This window comes from Sinohyriopsis cumingii, chromosome 18 (genome assembly GCF_028554795.1).
Source record: "Sinohyriopsis cumingii isolate HCF-2022 chromosome 18, ASM2855479v2, whole genome shotgun sequence".
NCBI lineage: Eukaryota > Metazoa > Mollusca > Bivalvia > Unionida > Unionidae > Sinohyriopsis > Sinohyriopsis cumingii.
In genome coordinates, this window is record NC_142978.1 from 17581369 (window position 1) to 17595578 (window position 14210).

The 14210-nt window shown below is 37.6% G+C and overlaps 1 protein-coding gene across 1 annotated transcript in view; it reads left to right on the forward strand.

Annotated features, from left to right (window-relative positions):
- LOC149776163 (uncharacterized) overlaps nt 1–3345 on the forward strand; it is a 47215-nt gene extending 43870 nt beyond the window's left edge. Inside the window, exons 3-4 of the transcript XR_016416231.1 lie at nt 1540–1701; nt 3032–3345. The gene's annotated coding sequence lies outside the window, so the exon portion shown is untranslated. The remainder of the gene's footprint in view (nt 1–1539; nt 1702–3031) is intronic.
- The last annotated feature ends 10865 nt before the right edge of the window (nt 3346–14210 follow it).

Genomic DNA, 14210 nt, shown 5'->3' on the forward strand with positions numbered 1-14210 from the left:
GTCGTGGCATATACTGAAAGGATTTCCATTTCCCCAAAGTCCTAAACCACTTGCACACGAAAGTTATTATTATTTCTTTTTGTATTGAGCAAAGTCCCAATCTGCTAAAATCGTAATTCACGTATCGGTCGCCGCAAATTTTAAGGCAAATAAATGTTTAGAACTCAGTACCAAACCAGCTGAACATGGACTTGTATTGTTTGCTTTATGTCTCAGAATATGTATTGCTTTTTAATAAGTTCTACACCCTATAAAGGAGGTATATGTAAGTTATCTCGTTTTGCATAAGACCACTGATATTCTTTGAAAGTTAACATAATCTACCTTCATGTAGTTACCAAATAATTCAAAGTGTTCCTTAGTTGATTCGAAAGTTTCAAATTCGAGTACATGCATGTAACCTATCGGACCTTATTAACGTTGCCACCGTTTAACTAGCATAATTTATGTTGGTTAAGACTGCATAAATTATTTCTCAAGTTTACAATTTATTTTTATAACTTCCCATAATCACAGTGAGTCATGTTTGTGATAATGAACAGTTTGATCCCTTATTCTAGTAAAACATAGGATTATTAATCACAAACGGTACATGTAATTCATCATATGAGTCGTTACTAGGTTTTTCTGTATTTTATAAAACAATACAACGTATATAAGTTTAACAATAAATTAATATTCTTCATCTTTAAACTAATGCTTACAAATCTCCCAGAAACCTTTTCCTTATGTTTTAATTATTTTGTGTTAAATTCAAATTTAATTACGACTATGAAGGTCTCTTCTCTGAAACCAGGTAAAAAGGTAAGAGAAAAATTGTTAGTTCTTTATCATTATTTTGTTTCAAAAGTAACCAGGTACAGGCATTTATTCGTGAATTTCAAATCATTAAAGATATTCACACAAGACACAAAGTACATAACGTGGGAGATGAAAGCCGAAAAGGGTATCTTTCATTTCATTTTTGTAATGTTATCCTAGTTAGAAAATAACAGTAAAATACAACAGATTAAAATGGCATGGTAAAGAAAATCACCCCATAGTAAGGAACTCTATGGAATTTGTTACCTTATTTCATTTAAGAGCGACGTGGAGCCTGAATGTACAATACAAATACCCGATGTTACTAATATATGAGTTTTGTATGGATTTACATCCTATACTTAATTAACGGCGCTAGGTGTGGCTTTAGCAATACAAATGCATGATCATAATATAGTACGATGTGTACGGGTACTTTACCCATGATCGTGTACATTTTTGTTTTTTATATCTATAGGAGACCCACTGTCTTATGCGAAACAGCGATTCCTTGGATCTTGTCAAGGAGTGTCGATACTCTTACGACTTACTACAGCCATATATTATTTAGATCATATCAATAAATTGTCTTTATTTTTCATTTTTAGGATTTAACACATTGAAAAATATTGGTGTGTTATAATTATCGCTGAGGACTTTATTTTGACGTAAAATAATATGGCAGCATATATTTATGAATTTCCTCTCTGCATTTAGTTTTTTTCTTATTATTACCAGATTCGTATGTTTATGGCTGGATGGATGGATGGGAAATGGTGACGGCATGGCCCGCAGTGTGGTAGCGTTTCAATGAACTAAATTCAACTGACAGCTTACCTGTAACTACATTACCGGACGTGTAGTACAGGAATCCCGGATTCTGTAGAAGGACAATGAATAGTATTGTGAATTCCGAACTCTGAATATATATATATATATATATATATATATATATATATATATATATATATATATACATGATGTGTGAACCATGCTCATTTCTTTGTAACATATAGTTATTTAAACCATACTCATATTTTAAATGTGAATCTGTTTTCTTTCATAACATGTTCAGTATAGTAGGCTTATATCTTATATAGTTGGTGGGATTTTGAGTCTACTTGTGTATGTGTTGTCGTAAATATAATTATTTTTTCATTTCATTAACTTCCATTCACTCGCATTATCTTGTGTTTTCTGTCGGTTCAAAAATTCATTCTGTTACGGCGCTAGGTGTGGCTTTATCAATACAAATATTTATCTCATATTTGGAATACTTCTAGGTCTAATATTGTTTATCATGTTATGCATTCTATTGTTTATTTTCCTTCACTTTATTTTTTCATTATGATGTTTATATTCCATTTATAGGAGATTTATTATTATTTTTAATGAGCACTTATAATTTAGTTTGAAGACTGCTTTGGCTTGATTCAGCATGTTTTATTTCGGTTTCTGCTTACATTTCAGCATCAACAGTTTCACTCTAATGACATTTGTAATAATAGTTCCTGCTGTTGATTTTTTCATGGCTACAAACACCATCGACTGTACACAGTAAAATATGTTATAATATGTGTATTAAAATAATGATTTTGTAATGTATGTGATTATCAATTAGAACAAATTTATGTTTTATAAAGTTTTCTAAAATTAAATAATCTGTTATATAAATTGATATTTCCGTAAAATTATTGCGTTTACTTTAGGAGACTACATATTTTTGAAGCATAGTTTGTGCCACGGAATAAGTCAAGAAATAATTTGGTAATGTCTTAGAACAATTTGGGTAACTGGTTTCTTAGACACATACAGTGCTACCTCGGGTAGTTCATATTTTGTTATGGTGACTGGACAATGCATACATCACGTCGTAGGTCGCTCGCGGCGAGATAACAATTTAACACGATGTGTACGGGTACTTTACCCATGATCGTGTACATTTTTCTTTTTCATATTTATAGGAGACCTGTTGTTTTATGCGACACAGAGATTACTTGGATCTAGTCAAGGAGTGTCGATACTCTTACGACTTACAACAGCCATATATTATTTAGATGCCCTCATCAATAAACTGTCTTTATTTTTCATTCTTCGGATTTAAAACACTAGAAAAGTATTGGTCTGTTATAATTCATCGCTGAGGACTTTATTTTGACGTGAAATAATATGGTAGCATATATTTTTGAATTTCCTCTCTGCATTTAGTTTTTTTTCTTATTATTACCAGATTCGTATGTTTATGGCTGGATGGATGGACGGGAAATGGTGACGGCATGACATGCAGTGTGGCAGCGTTTCAATGAAATAAATTCAACTGACAGCGTACCTGTAACTACATTACCGGACGTGTAGTATAGGAATCCCGGATTCTGTAGAAGGACAATGAATAGCATTGTGAATTCCGAACTCTGAATAAGGGCAATATACACTGTGTTACGTTTACAAGGACATATGGTGTGCATGAACCATGCTTATTTCTTAGCATGAAAAGATTATGTCAATATATATATATATATATATATATATATATATATATATATATATATATATATATATATATATATATATATATATATATATATATATATATATATATATATATATATATATATGATGTGTGAACCATGCTCATTTCGTCGTATCGTATAGTTATTTAAACCATACTCATATTTGTATCTGTGAATCTGTTTTCTTTCATAACATTTTCAGTATAGTAGTCTTATATGATATATAATAGATGGGATTTTTAGTCTACTCGTATATGTGTTGTCGTAAATATGCTTTAATTTATTTCATAAACTTCCATTCACTGACATTGTCTTATCTTTTCACTCGGTTCAAAAATCCACTCGGTTCTAATCCTCTTACAATTTAGTATGCCGGATGTGCATGCAAAGATTGTATTGATTTGAGGTTTGCAAATTAGTAATACACATAAATATACTCACTGCAAAGAATATATTTGATTTATGAACCAGTCAGAGGCCTTAATATTTGTAAACACTTTATGCAGGTATATCCTTGTCTATGTACAACATTTATTCTAAAGCCCATTTGAACAGAAACTTTTTTTGCTGTTCAAACACGGCTTTAAATACCTTGGAAAAGTTTCTACATTTTGCTTGAACTGCCTAATTTTGCCCACATAGGTCAGCTTTCCTGATTTCTAATGTAAGTGTAAACCTATCAACACGATACAGGAAAAGTATTCTATATTTGGCTTTAGATGTCATTATTATGTGGAACACACGGATGCTATTGTATTTCTGTCAGATACCATACAATGCATTCATCAGCTATTAAAATAACTGAAGAGAATTGTTTACATAATTCTGATCACCTACTCTTAATCCTTTCATCCCTGCTAGACTTGCTTCATATAGATTTAACTTTAATTTTATCCAGTAGAGACAAGTTTCTAGAGTTTAAATTCCTAACTGACATTAATAACATACCTTTCAATATATGTAATCTTCACAAACATACCAAATACATAATTGCTCTTAAAAAACATACTCAGTAATATGTGTGGTGTGGTGTGGAAAGTATGGTGCAATGTGGGGTTGGTGTGGTGTGGTACGTATGGTGTGGCGTGGTACGTAAAGCATGGTGAGGTGTGGTGTGGTAAGTATGTCGTGTCGTGGAATGTAAAGCATTGTGTGGTATTGTGTGGTGTGTAAAGTAGGTAAGGGGCGTGCTATTGACAACATTGGTTGCTAACTTCGCTGTTCGTACGATGTTTTCTCTCGGTGATTGGTGTATGCGCCCAAATCTTCTTGATCCGGACGCTTGTCTATGCAAATAGGATACATATTATTCCCTTTATTGCCTTTAATATAGTCGTGGAAAGACTAGTCATACACTTCACTTCTAGCCTTTTTATTACAATAATTATTTCACGATTATTTTCTCGTGTATGTGTGCGATTGTGTATGAGCAACATTTAAAGCATGTTGATCAATTAGTCGTTTAGGATAGGTCCGCCTGGATTTATCGGTAATAAAACAGAAAAATATATTCTGTATAAACAAAGCTTTGTTTTAGTCTTCCTTCAATCTAAGAAAGCTAGGACATATTTTAAGCTAAAAGCATTCATTTAGAAAAAAGTTTCCTAATAAGATTGGTGATTTTTTTTATTTGTGATTATCATCTTTTTCTTCATGTCGTTGAATAATATTTGTACAAATTCGAATAAGACTAATATATTTCATATTACCATTGAAGTTAGAACAGCAAGGATACCAAGTGGTGGAAATGTGGGAACACGAGTACGATCACCGTTTGAAAACAGATCACGAGTTTAAACGCATCGTGGAACGTTTCAAACTGATGGACCCACTGAACCCGAGAGACAGTTTGTACGGTGGACGGACAAATGCCACCTGTTTGCTGTGCCACACGGACGAAGTGAAAGGAGAAGAAAGTAAATACTTGGACGTGTGTCCACTGTATCCTTACGTGTGCAAATATTGTCACTTTCCGTCATGGCACCCTCAATTTCTGACGGAACACATCGACCTGGACAACATTCGAAAATATGAGCGTTGATCAAGTGCAAAATGGAACAAAGACCATGTTTCCCCAAGACAGGGTATTTGACAGAACCTTCCCGTTCTTTCCAGATGATTCACGACAAAACCAAATAAATGAAACACGTGGACGTCGTTCGTGAAGATTTTATCCTGGTCAATTACGAAGAAGAATTGGACTTTGTACAAGCCGCCGAATTTGGTAATGTTATCATTACAGCCTACGTAACAGTCCATGCTCGCTTAAAATTGTACGAAGTGTTAGAACTATTAGGTGATCCTGTGTTATATTTTGAGACATACAGTTGCATCTACATCGATCTGCCGGGTTAACATCACCCTGACTTCAAAGGAGACCAATTAGGAGCCTGGAGAGACGAATACCCGGATGAGAAGACTTTAAGTTTTGCTAGTGGCGGTCCAAAACATTACGGCTACGAATACCGGAACAAACAAAGAGAGGTGCACACGGAGTGTAAAGTGAAAGGATTGACTCTCAGTTATCGCACCAGTCGAGTGGTGAACTTTGGCGTATTGAATGAAGGTTTGGAGTCTTGATAGGATGGAAACTTTAGAGTCACTACCTGCTAACCACACTCGTTTACCCACTCACCAAGTCGTCAGTCGACCCTTGGAAAAGATGTATTAAATCGTTTACCACAAGCGAGTGCGGGTTCCCAATCACTTCACTTTACCGTACGGTCACGTTGATATTGGTAAGCATATAAAAAGGGACAATGCCCAAGACCGATAGTTCATTGTAATTACCAAAACCAACCGAGAAAGATGAATCCTTTTAAACAGACATCATTCAATTTCGGTCATTCTGAAGTGGAGTGCGATGCTGTGACTTGCGATGAGAGTGATGCCCTACGCTGTGACCTCAGCGATGCAGTAAAGCATCATGGTAACTTTGTTATCACTACTACTACCATTACGCCTACCATGGAAAGTGATGATGTGCGTGTCAAACCTAACGGATACGAAAGCGATGTCACTCGTTATCGTGGACTCTTTATTAGTTTTCAGTGTGGATGTCGACCTTCACGTGAGACCATACAGCTACCACCCTACGGATGTCATCCAAAACTGATCTAACTCCTGCGGATTGTATCCTACCCTCACTGAATTGAACAAGTGAAAGACAAATATTCGTTCCCTGTGCATTTACCTGAATACTGCGACTTTGAAAATAATTTTCAAACTTTCCAAGGAAAATGGTCTAGCTATCTGGGAGGACCTACCCGCGAAAGAATTAGCCAGAGTCGGATTTTCTTACTTGGGCGAAGGGATAAAGTCAAGTGCTTCAATTGTGGTGTGTCACTACACCAGTGGAAACAACAAGATTCGGCATACCTAGAACATGCTCAGTGGTTCCCGCATTGTCACTGCCTACCTTTACTGGGACTATATCAGTATCCCTGAACTGATACTCACCCAGTGTTGTTGAGAGAACGCATTTACCGAGAGTTGGTCAAAATACAAGTGAAACGCAAACTCAAAATCATTTATCGATTTTTAAATTATGCTTTTTCCCAAAGTAAACGAAGACTGATTATGGGAGGACACTGCTTCAGTCACAAATATAAACGAGGCTATTGGCCACGACCCAGTTATTCCTGATTCTTGGAGGACATGATCATGCCTACTTTACAAGAAAACATTCGTGGTTAGTCTGTGGAGTTGAGAGACCGCATTTACCGATAACTGGTCAAATTTCAAGTGATACGCAAAGAACAATTACATCCGTTACGTCACCGATCTTTAAACCACTGGTACCTGAATGCTATAAGGGGACTGACTCATTTGAATCTGTTCCAGTGGTCAGATATTGTACAACTGGGCGAGGACCAGAAGGCTTTGGTGTCTACTCTTCCTACTTGTTACATGTTGACCATGCTACAACGAGTCCCAGATTAAGAGTTAGAGGATTACCAAAATCTTTTACGTTATCGAATTTTGTCTCTGGAGGAAAATTATATGCGATGTGTAGTGTGTGAACTAGTGACTAAACCATTTATATTCGTCACTGGATTATTTCTGAGCATACGATCACCTCTTTGCAGAAAGTACACTTATTACCTACTACAAAAGAGGCTATAAAACAGGCTACCATGCCACAACCTTTATCAGAAGTGATACAACATATTCTGTGGAAGAAAAAATATGACACTATTCAAACAGTGCGATTACCAACACTTATTACAAAAACTGTGTCCATTGAATTTGGTTCGACGTAAGGTGTTTGTATTTAAGACTTGTTTTATGGGATTTCGTTAACCAGCCGATTATTTGTGGACTCTTTACTAACATTAGTTACCACAAAATAAAACATGAAAGTGGTCCCTTTAAATGTCCACGAGAGACTCATTTTGTTAAAATCCTTGCGTTTTCATCTGGATAGTTCACGACCTCTACGAGAAAAAAAGATTCGCAAAGTTTTAGGTACCGAAGATGTTTATGACGATGTGTGTGTAACTTGTGACTTACACCCTAACTGGACAGATTTACGTCACTGGAAAAATTGAGGCTTTGAGGCTTGGACCAAAGAAGTGGCCCACTGTGTTCAAGACTTGTGATCTTTCATTCATACTTCCAAGGAAAAAAGTCATTTTTAAACCCCTGTTAGTGACAGTACCAGAAGAACCCGTCACTGAGGGCAACCACCCCCTCCAGAACAGGACTCTCATGGTCAACTTGGTGACCAAAAACTCTTTGTACAGAGACTTGTTTATATTCCATTTTGATCATTTTGAGGTGTATTTTATAGCTGTGCTTAACTATTTGGCTTTCATGTATTTTTGTCTTTCGTGTTGTTCCATATTAACTTGCAATAAACGTGTCCTGAAAAAAGTATAAAAACTCTTGACTTGTTTGTCTTCGTGTCAAAAGCGACATTCCTTGCACTATGGGTACCTATGTAGTCTCCACTCCCTCTTCCTCCATTTTCAAAGTCATCGGCGAACACTTAGATCGTGCCAGTTGGGAGGCCTTGTATCTTCGTCATCCCGTTAACTTGTTTATAGCTGGACCTAGCGGTTCAGGCAAAACCAAATTTGTCACACGTTTGATCGAACATAAACATTTGATCGATCGTGGTCCTCAACGAATCGTGTGGTGTTCAAAGAGTGGCGACCGGCGTACAGCCTCTTGCGAGAAAGTCAAGGCGATTCCATCGTGTTTGTGGAAGGAATTCCTAGGGAAGAAGACGGAATCGTATCCGACCCCAGTCAAACCCATCTGGTAATTTTCGATGATATGTTATGAGAAGACGAAGAAGAAATTAAATTGTGGTTTAGGCGCAAAGGGCATCATCGTAATGCCAGTGTCATTTACATTACTCACAATTTGTTTCAACAAAGTAAAGCCCATCACACCATCAGTCTCAGCGCTCATTACGTGGTCTTGTTTAAAAACCATCGAGATAAATCGCAAGTGCAATCTTATCCAAGCAGTTAGGAACGCCTTGGCTAACTAATACATTCGACGATGCCATTCAAATCCCACCCGCCTGTCTACTCGTCGATTTGAAACCGACCACCCCCGATTATTTGCGATTTCGGACACATTTGTTTCACCACTTGTGTCAAGACGGAGGATCTGTCCTGTACAGGTCCTCGTCGTCGACTTAACCAAAAAATCTATACAAACCTTGGACACTTTGGGTCCGTCTCACACAACGTCAACGTAACGTCCCTTCAGTCTCATCTTCCCGTCAAATTGATTCGTGTCTAGTACGGCATCAGTTGCGAAAAAATCCACAAATACGTGTTCGTGTCCTAAAATTCAGTCTCAAAGAAGTCTTACGATGGTTTATGGTGACAGCACGTTAATTACTGCAAGGCATCATTCAGATTCCTTATCAAACCAAACGCTTCTTTGACAGAAACAAAGCAGCCTTGACACAACTGGCCCATCGACACTCAAACCAAGAAGCAAATCATTTTGAAACCTCGAGGGAGCGGTTCTCTAGGAGGCGTCATCATTCGTCCCCCCCTTAAAGTGTGATCCCCAAAAAGCCAATCAAAGCCCAAACAAGAAAAATTGCAACGGTGTCAATACCAGGTCACAGTCCCAGAGAAAGCAAAGCCCACAGAAAAATAAAAACAAAATTCCTCAGAAAAAGAAAAGCCTTCAGAAAACAACTTATACGCGCACGAGAGACACTTCTGTCAGGACGCAACCTTACATTCGCAAATCACGATCTGCGACGACGGTGATCACGTCTCCAGTAGCCTCAGGTTCTTCCACGTCTCCGTTACTAGTGATGCCTGCCCAACCCAATTTGACACCCATTCTGCCTCATCTACATCCAGGAGAATCGACGTGTGATGTGAAGAGTAACTTTTCCATCTGTAATATTACAATCATCGCTGGGTTGTTGGATGTGTTTAATTTTATCGATGACTGTGGGAAGTGCTAATGCTGCCAGTTTCATCCAGACAGGAGAGTTCAAAGTGCCGTGATACACGAAGACTCTTAAACGATCGTTCTCATTCGTTTAGCATTTATGTTGCACTGTTTTGAGCACGATATCTCCAATCTGTAATGCGACCTGCTGATTTCTCGTGTGACACTTTAGATCTGAACACTTTTAAATTTCCCCGTGTAAATGCACGACTTGGGTTTTAAAATTTTCTGAAAGTCAGGTTTGTGATTCTCGGATGCGAATATAATCTTCTTAAGCTACTAAATGACTTTCATTCCGGTGGATCTTGTGTATCTTTCTCTTGTGGCAGAAGCTGAAGTTTTTCGTTCTTGCACACTCATGTCGTCTTCGAAATCACTGGCATGTATATAGAATGACAATATAGTTAGCGTATGAGGCGACACCTATAGAAATTGTAGTTATCTCTTGACTTATCATTCCGGTTTCCTCTCAGCAAAGTGTGGCAGGAGATGTGACTAAGCTTAATACACAAGTACACACACGAACTCCAGAGACAATGGCAGACAGACAGACAGGGCTTTTGAACTTCAGATAGTGAAAATGAAGACGTAAGGGTCGAAACATATTATCCTTCTGGTCGGAAATTTACATAGAGTCATTCGAAAGAATACTTCAAATAAAAAAAGAACTGCTCCTCTCGAGATAAGAGTCAACATATTTGCTATATCTCAAGAGAAGGGACACTGAGCTTCAGGATGTCTACAACGGGAGTGCCAATGTAAAACAGATGAAAAGGGAGACAAATCAAAATATGTTTATATTGTGATTATCAGGAAAAGAAATTGTTTTTTTTTGTGTATTAGAAGAAAAAAGAAAACAGGCTTTAGCAGTGGGTGGAGGAGAATTGATCATAAAAGATGTATAATTCATAACCGACAAGAAATGCAAGAAGACAAGGCAGTGAATAGGAGGAACCCATGAAAGTGAATGAATCCAAAAGTATGTGTATCGTTGTCTTTAGTTTGTTATAGTATGGATATGATATTTAAACACACTCAAAGCTTCGCATCATTGAATCACGGATGAAGTAATTTAGGCTTTACTTGATTTCACAGTCATTGGGCAGTATCTATTTTCTCTGAGACATGGGTGATCGGGAACAAGACTGATGTGTGTTGTTATTTCCTTTTGGAAACGAAACAACAAAAAAGAAACAGATGGACCTGTCATCATCAGTGTTTAGAAACGTACAGCCCAGGCATCATCAGTTTTAGCTGTCTCAATCCGTTTCCACTGCCACGTCCGACTCCTTTCCTTGTCTCTGGTGCTGCTTTGTTAGGTATGGTAGTATCTGTTGCTTCTTGCATCTCAGTTATAGTAAGTGGATGCAGTAATGTAAGATGTAGAAATCCCGGTTCGTGAAGGTCTCTTTCTCTTGGGTTTGGCTGAAGACGTTTGATACATTTCTTTCAGATACTTTAAACCCGCATATATATCTGGTAGCATACACAGATTGTGTTGTCATTTCCTTCATTCTGGGGGCCCCGAGTGGCCGAGTGGTCTAAAGCGCTCTCCGTTACGGATCACTGCCATCTCATCTCTGTCTGCGTGGGTTCGAATCCAAGGCTCGGCTAGCGTGGGTACGTGGGAAAGCCTGCCAGTAGCTTCTCGTGGGTCGGTGGTTCTTCCCTTGGTTGTTCATGGTTCTTCCTCCACCATTAATACTGGCAGCCATGTATAGCCTATCGTGTGCTGAAAAATGGCGTTAAACACTACAACAACAAAAAAATCCTTCATTCTGTTTTCATAATTCAAATGTTTCTTCTCTGTTTGTCTTCGCCTTGCTTTATTTTTTTTCTCTTTTTACTATGGCGGAATAAATGGTTCTTCTGCCTATTTCTGCCATTGCAAAAAAATTCCCAATTCTTCATTTTGTCTCATTCTGAATCATCTGCCAATATCAATGATTGAGAATGAAAAAATAGATGGTAATACCTTCGCAAGCGAACATTGTAGCTGAGAGGACAGAAAACATATGTCAAGGCTAAATGGAAGTCAGCCTCTTCTAAATGGAATACTGCTTACAAATGCATTAGTAGTCGTAGTCATCACAATATTAATATAAGAATATAAGGTATACACAGCAGGCGCAACCAAATGCATTGCCTTCATTGTTTCAGCAAGTACGATATTCAAACTGCACCACAATGGTAAACCGTAGAAATGCCGGTGCGCCTGTATATTTATTATGACGTGTCACATCCGCACTCTCTCCTAAGTGCAAGAGAGACACCACGCTCTGTCTAAAGTTTGTTGCGCGTTTTAAATGGAGTATCATTTCAGTCCAGTCTGATTCGTACTATTACTGCTACTACTACTTATGAGAAGAAGATTAAGAAGGTCTTTCTGTGTATCTGTCTCCCTCTCTCTCACTCGAAGAAATCATGACCCACCTTCTATGTACTTTTATTTAGTATATTTATAGCAAAGATATAATAAGATCTTTTATTTATAGTGCAGACACAGTCACATATTTACACCTATATAGAACAGATACTGATACGTGAAAATTTTAACCCCCCCAGCCCCCCCCCCCCGTAGGATCAACACATTGATACAACCTAACCTGCCAACTGATAAACAAAAACAGTGCATGCAAGCATACTGTAGCCCACTAAGTAAAAATAAAGTTTAGGAAAATTAAGAACCAAATCTGGCAGAATCCAAAACGATTTCTAGCAGAATTATGTAATATATATTTTTTAGTCCTATGTGACACAACCCACTTTGTAAGCCGAGTGTTTAGCCAAATTGGAACTAAATTTAGAGTGCAGACAAACTCATATTTCTTCCGCAAATAAACCTAATAGACTGACCCGTATGGGATGGTAGTTTTGCCTAAAATGGGAGCAATAAAGGAGGGATATTATAAGTGGTTGCTTTACTTGTGTGTGTGGAAATTACTTTCATTCATGCATCGAGTGTTAAGTCATTCTCTAAATGATCAATTTCTGACTAAATGTTATTCAGTTTGGATAGTAAATGTAATATTATCATTAGATTCATTGATATAAAGTAATTTACACGATATTTCCTCTTTGTTTACAAACATATATACTCATTATGTTAAACATTTGTCGTAATAGGACATTTCATTTAGCATTGTTACAAACAGACCGTGTCGAGCTCAATAGAGAATTATTACATATTTTGACGTGCTATCTGTCAGATATGTGGCAATGTTTTTGTGGGTACCTTTAATACATTCCTGTCATTAGACATCATGCTGCTATTCCCATTTTTAGACACGATGCCAAATATGTTTGTAAACATCGTGGTTAAATATTATCTTTTGCATCTTTAGAAAACTGATACTGTATGAATTGATAGCAAATCTAGTTGTACTGTATAATATTGTCAATCTTGTAAATATATTGATGATGTATTTGTATATGAAAAGGAAGGAACAATCTGTAATTCCCCCTCTTCGTTTAAAGTGAGCGTGGTTATTGAAAGATGTTGATTTTTAAACAACGGTAGTAGTAACGTGGGGAATCATAGCGTCAAGGGGACTCTAATGTTAAAATAGGGTCCCGGCACTCTGGCGTCAAGGGGAATTTAACATGGGGAAAACTCTGGGTCTGTTTAGCGTCAAGGAAAATTGAACACGGGAATATATTTTGTGTCTGTATACCGTCAATTGAAATTGAACATGGGAGAGGGATAGAACATAGACAATAGACATTATTTTTAAAAGAAAGAAATTTAGGCATGAAAGTGAATGTCTTTTCAAGGCGTTGGAGTGACCCTGAAAAGGGCCTTTGTGTTTTATGTTAACATACCATACCGTGAACATAGAGGGCATGGGTCTCCATTTTGTCCTTAAACTCTGTCTCACTTCTGGACCGTGGATCATCACTCTCTTTCAACAACCTTGTCTTTCTTCTTTTCCACACACAGGTATCCGTCCTCTTGACAATGACCCACGAGGATCGTACGTTCATGGGTAAGTCCGTTCTAAACAGCATTGAAGACACGAGAGTAGAGGATTCCACGTCGGTCCACATCTTGGTGACGAGAACAGGTGAAGGAATGCAGCGAACTGCGAGTATTTACAGGAAAAGGGAGGATCGAAACGGATTGAGGTCATTGACCAATCCAAACACGCGTTACAAAATTCAGTCACCATTCGTCCAATCGGAAAAGAGCAGTCCGTGACGTCACATTCCTTATATAGAGGCACTAGCGTTTGTGCGCAGTCAATCCATGTGACACAGTTAGCATAAACATTGCGCAAACTCAGAAGACAATGAATTGGGGTGCACCGACCGTGGAGACTACCCGAGTGAACCCGGACTTACGTCCAGAAGAGGTGAATTGGGATTTTGTGGATTTTCTTTCGCAAGAACTTTTTCCGGAACCAGTACCTTCGCCATCTTCTCCTTCTTTATTACAGGTGGAGAATTTTAAACAGAGACAGAAAGAAG